Source organism: Biomphalaria glabrata, chromosome 6 (assembly GCF_947242115.1).
Source record: "Biomphalaria glabrata chromosome 6, xgBioGlab47.1, whole genome shotgun sequence".
In the NCBI taxonomy this organism is placed as follows: Eukaryota; Metazoa; Mollusca; class Gastropoda; family Planorbidae; genus Biomphalaria; species Biomphalaria glabrata.
Genome location: NC_074716.1, coordinates 21,072,571 through 21,079,877, shown reverse-complemented (window position 1 = coordinate 21,079,877; position 7,307 = coordinate 21,072,571). Strand labels below are relative to the sequence as shown.

General features: G+C 33.2%; 1 long non-coding RNA gene across 4 annotated transcripts; it reads left to right on the top strand.

Annotated features, from left to right (window-relative positions):
* The first annotated feature begins 1,884 nt into the window (after positions 1 to 1,884).
* Positions 1,885 to 6,629, top strand: LOC129926966 (uncharacterized). 4 transcript variants are annotated; one of them, XR_008778674.1, is made up of 5 exons: positions 1,885 to 2,025; positions 4,605 to 4,747; positions 5,162 to 5,261; positions 5,671 to 5,784; positions 6,462 to 6,629. It is a non-coding gene; the product is annotated as an uncharacterized LOC129926966 (long non-coding RNA). The 4 variants fall into 4 exon arrangements; XR_008778676.1 differs by lacking the exon at positions 1,885 to 2,025 and adding an exon at positions 2,058 to 2,078; XR_008778677.1 differs by lacking the exon at positions 1,885 to 2,025 and adding an exon at positions 2,117 to 2,206.
* The last annotated feature ends 678 nt before the right edge of the window (positions 6,630 to 7,307 follow it).

Sequence of the window (7,307 nt, the reverse complement as noted above, 5' to 3'; positions counted from 1 at the left end):
ACACTTTAATAGTTGAATAAATAACAGCCAATACTGTACAATTGGCAACACGTACACTGTACAAATATCTCTCCGATAACACCGTTCCGCCGTATCAACTCTTGCACTGGCCTCTCCGTCTCGTTCCGGGCTTGCACTGGGTTCAACAGTTCAGGACTGACTTCACACACTAGGCTCGTTGTGTCGGACTCGATCACAGACCAAGATCAAGACGCCGTTCGCCTCAACTGTACTTGATAGTACTCCGCACCGAACCGTCGTAATGCTCCGTACAGAACCACACCGCTGAACTGTGCTGTAGTCAACCGGACTGTAGTGAACCGGGCTCTGAACCCTTGCCGTGAACCGTCTTGACTGCGACACCTCCGCTCTTATATAGGGTCCCTACTGGCCTTCTCGAACCGGACAGAACGCCGCTCGACGTTTCTAGGTGGTCAGATGACTACAACTCTCGTGACACTCCTGAGTTCTGTTCACGACGTCGATCCTTCCCGGACCGCCGTCGATCCTTCCCGAACCGCCGTGTTGGCACTCGTCTCGGCTGACAGTCGTAACTCGCCACGGTTGACCCCTCGTCTAGCGCTGGCCTGGGGCGATTTGCGTCGGCTGACTACACACACACCACTACCCCCATTTGTGCCACCACCAGGTTTATAACAATATATATATATATATATATATATATATATATATATATATATATATATATATATATATATTGCTGAGGAGGGTAAAAAGTCATCCCCCCCCCACCGAAAAAATCCTGGATACGTACATGAATGACATGCCATTTGTGGGCCGGTTTATATGGTAAAGCCCGGGCCGATTTTGATACCCAGTCCGCCCCTGGTGTGACTGTCTCTTGATTGCTAGAACTTCTTGGCCCCTAAACATTTTCACTTAGCTTTGCGACATCTTGTATTGTTGTCCAATGTCAATAGCCTTGCTAAGGGTCAACTTCTGTCCTGATCAAGTAATCTTAACTGTACCTTTTCGTGTATGACTCCACTAATAATCAAATCAATAAGCATATCGTCTGGATTGTCATACTCACAGTCCATAATGAGAAGCTTTAGGTCTTTAACAAAGTTATCAAAACTTTCTCCTTCTTCATGCTTTCTCTGATGTGCTCTAAATCTAGACACTCTTTTATTTTGTCTTGGCCTTATGTAGTCTTTTATTTTCTTTAATAGCGGATCTCCCTCTTCACTATCCTAAATATTTAGAGTTTTGTACACTTCACGGCCTTGTTGACCTATCCACATTCCCAGACATCCGGCTTTTTGTTTACTATCGGCACCAGCTAACCCCTATAAACATAGCCCCATCGAAACCATTCTGTCGCGGTCTGGGGTAATATGGTTTCATTGGGTAGATTGACCTACTTACAATCGCCCCTATAAAAACGTTAACGGATCGGTGTGGGATTTTAGTTATTGGGCCGTTAACGTCTTTCCGCTTTCGTGCCGGTGTGGGATTTCCCCAATCACGCCAGAACCAACATGATGAAATCTTTATTATAACATAAAAAACAATATTATGATGTTTTAAAATGTAGTATTAATCGTCTTAAAGCTAAATGTTGCTTTGAATCCTTTTTGTAAGTAATATTAAGATTTTAAAAAAAATTAATTAGGGTTCTATTGGGGAAATCCCTAACTGGAATAGTGAAGTTTTACCCGTATGGGCCCAATGCAGACTTTTCGTAATCAAATAGTGTGTGTGTGTGTGTGTCTGATTTTTTTAATGTGCACACTAAAAAAATATATCTATATCTAGTAATATTTAATCACACATAGAATCTAAAGTTAAAGGAGAACATATTTGTTTTTTTGTTGTTTTTTGTTTAGATTTAGATTTTAAAAAAATGTTTTATACATTTTAACATTTTTTTCGACCAATGAAAAAGAAGCATTTATTTCTTTTAAGCTCGCGATATTCGGCACAAACTGGATTATTCAGTCTTCACTCTAGAGCGTACACACGTGGATCAAATTAGAGCTAGCTAGATCTAGATCTAAATCTGTTAAGTTATTAGTTATACTACAAGTTATAGAGCTATAGTCACTCTAGTCTAGGTCTAGTCAATCTAGACTTTCATTAATATAATAGATCTATTATAAATAATCATATGAGCTGTACTTCTTGATATCAATGCATATGTTCTTCAACTCATGGCAGCAGCCATGGAAATTCAATTGGAATGGTCGTAACTTATAAGTTAAAGTCTTAAGCCTATCACAAGTACAGATCATCATCAGATGAAGAATCTCTAAGTACTCTAACACTACTAACAGATCTAATCTAGATAGTAGATTAGGTCTAGACTTAGAATAGATTTATAGATATATCTAGATAATCTAGAATGCTAAGAATCTAGATCTAGAGATTCTATAGATCTCTCTAGACTAGTTTTATTATAATATCTAATAGATCTAGTAGTAATAGGCTACTATAAGATCTAGTACGATATAATATTATTAATATATATATTATATCTAGACTTGAGACCTATTAAATCTAGATCTAGACGACTTAGACTTAACTTAAGTGATTAACACTCATGCGTTATGACTAGATTTACTGATTTACTATTTAGAATAGATTCTAGATCTAGATTCTAGAATCTACCATGAAATGGCTAATGCATCTGCAGCATAGAATTAGATTTAGTTAAAAAAGGACTTACTAGATCTTAAATCTAAATCTACTACCTTTTAACTTTTAGGGCAGAATATTAGATCTAGTCTATATGCCTATCTAGTCACGTAACTGTAAACTAATACTTAGACTTAGGACTTTGGACACTTTGGTATATTAATATAATAATTATTATACTCATAGTACTCATACTCATATATAGATTTTAGTTCTATTCTAATTCAAATATTTTGAGGTTAGAAAAAATTGACCTAGGCCTAGACTTATAACAGACCTGCCTACCAAAAAAAATCCAAATGAGTAACGCTGATGGTCAAAATGCGTATTTTGGAACCAGAATGCGTAACACTTACGAGATTCACTACTTTGTCATATATATATATATATATATATATATATATATATATATATATATATATATATAATTATATATATATATATATATATATATATATATATATATATATATATATATATATATATATAATATTAGATCTAGATGTCATGTTTAAATCTACAATCTAAATCTAGATCAATACGACAATAGAGATGATATCTAGACTAGATCTATGTCTATATAATGAATATAATATACTCCAGACCTAGATCTGGGCTCGAGAGTGTTACCGATGCCGTGGATCCGCTACAAACGTAGGTCTACTCCAAACTTTCGTAAGCCTACCTTCATCCTTGATCTATTCTATACTAAGACTAAGAATCTAGTCTAGATCCAGACTAGATGGTAGTAGATGTTATCGATCTAGATCTAATCAATCTAAATCATACTACAACTAAATTGGATCTAGATTGTTGAGTAATGTAGAGAATCATGACTAACGTAATGACTAGCTAGATCTATTCCTGTATAACAAGCTTTCTAGATCTAGAATCCAGATCTAGACTAGATATCTACAATGTCACTCAATGTGTTTTGAATCGATAGCACTTCGATATTTTTTCCTATACAAATGAATACGGGAATCAGGGATTCAACATAATTAATTTCTACTAATGAACTTACAAAAAAAAAGTCACGTTGGTGTATCAGCTAACTGACGGTACCAACCAGGTACCAACCCGCCACTCCCTCACTCTCGCGTTCTTCATTTCTAGACTAAATAATCTAATTGCTTTTAAGAACCAATCAACGTATAGATCTGGACACAATGTGTTCCCCCACCTTTTCTGTCCCCCCCCCCCCCCCCCCCCGGCCAACAAAACGGCTTAGCGTGACCTCCGTGACCACTCGTAAGCTAGTCAAGAGAGGGGGGAAAAAAGGATACGAAAAGCGTAACGCGACGGGTTCAATGCGTATTTGCGTACTGACGGTCATTTTTGGGAGATTTTGCGTAACGAATACGCATTTTGCGTAACGGTAGGCAGGTCTGTTATAAGATATACTAAGACTTAGTAAACTTAGATCTAGATCTAATAAAAGATAGTCTAGAATAGTCTAGATTCTAAAATCTAGTTGTTATTAGAAAATTTAGTAGATATAGAATAATATTTAATTAATATATTGTTAATACAGACTAATCTTTAATTTTTTCATACTATAGGCGATAGGTCATTTAGATTAAATAATTCTAGATCTAGTAACTAGTTATAGTCATAGACCTATAGTATAGACTTATAATCTTATAAATATAGATATTTACTTTGTAGAGACTAATGTACAATATTAGGCCTACACTCCAGATCTTGAAAATCTAGTCTAGAGTTTAGAATGTTTAAATTTATACAAATAAATAAAATCAAACGTTTATATTGGTTTTAAAATCAGATATTGAGATATGTCTAGAAAAATATGTATATATATAGTATATCTATATTAGGGGCCTATATATAATAGACTAACGCCACTAACGGCTAACCCTATAGCTGCTTTAGACTATAGCCCTATATTGACATTGTTTTTTTGTTTTTTTTAAATGTTCCTTCAGAGTTGAAGATATCTACTTGGTAGTCTAAACCTCAAAGGAGCTTAGGGAAGTGATGGCAGTTGCAGGGTATGAACCAGACGACCATGCAGAGACCAACGAGGCGACCAAACAGTCCATCGTGCATACCACATAACCAGGTCCAGGTAGCGTTACATCTTTATTCACCAATACTCAATATATGTTAGATTTTGTTTTTTGTAAATTTTAAAGACTCTAGGCTCTATGTAATAGAATTAAATAGATCTATACAGATCTAGAAATTCTAGATCTATAAACTAGACATAGATCTAGATTATATTTAGATCTAGCTAGAATATCTAGAGGTCTTAATACTAATTATTATATTATACATTTTTCTACAATTTGATCTAGGATTCATTCTATAGGCTTAGCTAAGGCTTAGGCTTTTTAAAATTTCATTGTGTGGATACTGTTAAAGAAAAAATACAGTGTCTCATCATTAGGCTATAGCAACAGTTTTTCTTATAACCATACCATAAACATTTCAGGATTTGTCTTTATTGTAATTTTATTTTTTTTTTTTTTTTTTTTTTTAGAATGCCAGTTTTCTTTAAGGGCAGCTGACAATAAGAATTGTCTATGTATGCACTACAGATGCTGTTTAATATCTTTTCATGAGGAAGCCTGCTCAAAAAGGTACGAAGAATAAATTTTTCTTTAAGATTACTGATCAGTGACACCCCCCATTCCCCTAAACCAAATGAAAATTTTAATGAGATCAAATCGATTAAATAAAGAAAATGTAAAATAAATGTTAATCTTGTGAAACAATGTTCGAGAAAAATATCTTCAGCTTTTTGTAATTTCACTGAGATTTAAGTTCATTATTAATTTGCATAAAAAATTATAATGAACATTTATACAATGAAAATAGGGCCTACATAGAATTGTTTTTGACCTAATGTCATTATATAGCAACAATCCTTCTTGTATACCTTACCTTAAACATTTTGTGTTTTGCCTCTATTGTAATATTTTTTTTTTTTGCATTCTTTAAACATTTTTTATGTTTTTATTTATTTATTTTTTTATTTTTTTTTAACAGATCGCCACATTTTCTTTAGGGGAAGTTGACATTAATCTTTTAGGTTAATAATAACCTATGCATGCAGTACAGATGCTGTTCATCATCTTTTCATAAGCAAGCCTGCTCAAGAAGGTAAGAATTAAATTTTGCTTTTAGATTACTGATCAGCAATCTGAAAGTAAATTGTTAATGGGATGGAATTTATTAAATGTAAATAAAGAAATGCTATCCTAATTTTGAAATATGCTGGTTGTGGGTTTTTTTTTTAATGTTTTTTTAAAGTTTCACTGTGATAATTGTTTATTTTAATTCTAGAATAACTTATCAGCCAACTAATTTTTAAAATTACCATAGAACTCTAATTACAACAGAATATAGTTGTATTAGTAAGAGCCTGTGATAAAGTTAATATAAATAAATTGGACAAAATATAATATTGAATGAATTGAAGCCTAGCTCGATCTAGTCTGCCATTGCACTTTTAGCATAGTCAAATACCAGTGCCACGTTTGCTGACACCAATTCATAACATTTAATATAAGGAGAAGATTGAACTCCAAATTTTGAAATACCATTAATTTTTGTGTTGCTTAATAGGCTTTAGAAGCAACCTAATTTTTGAGCACCGTTTATCATCAAGGGCTGGAAATATAACCGTTAAATAGTATGTCCACATAGATAAATGTAATAGATAAATGTAAGGTCTTCTGATGTTTAATTGTTAGATTCTTTTTATTATTAATACAGCTTGAAGGTAGTTTTATTACATGACTATAATATTTATTTATTTGTTTGTTTGTTTGTTCCAGCTGCTGCATGGAAGTCAAAATATGAATTATTGCCACCAGTCTTGAAGTCAGCTTGTAAAGAATGCTAAGAATTGAATGAAAATGCTGTCTTGATATCTTGTTTGTGCTGTTATATTTGTCTTTTGTGTTGGTTAATTATTCCATGAATAAAAAATAAAAAAAAGTTAATTGTGTAAGTTTGATTTAAGAATAAATGATCAGAGCATGCAAGTCTTATATAGTACGTTACCAAAAATTGTATTGTTTGATAGTGTTCAAACCCAAAAATGTAATTTAACTTGTCCATTACTTTATAAATATGTTGACATTATAGCTAGATGTATATAGAAATCATGCACTGATTCAATTATTATAATTTCCAAATAATTCTATTGCTAGATCTAAATCATCAGTGTGAAAGTAGACCTATGTAAAAGGTTAAAAATCTCATACTAAACCATTGAGCTGCATTTGAACAAAAAGGGCATTATAAACAAAAAATCACTAATGAATTTGTTTTAAACTACAGTATTGAAAAACATTAAAGATTATTCCTAATTAAGCCATAATAAAATTTAATGACTGAACCATCGGAGACAGTATTTGCATGATAATACCTAATTGAGCCCTAATAAATATTTCAGTTACTAAACCATTAGGGCCAGCATCGGACCGATAATGGCACAATAAGGGTTATCCCTAATTGAACCCTAATTAATATTTCAATTACTAAACCATTATGGCCAGCATCGGACCGATATTGGCACAATAAGGGTTATCCCTAATTGAACCCTAATTAATATTTCAATTACTAAACCATTAGGGCCAGCATTGGACCGATAATGGCACAATAAGGGTTATCCCTAA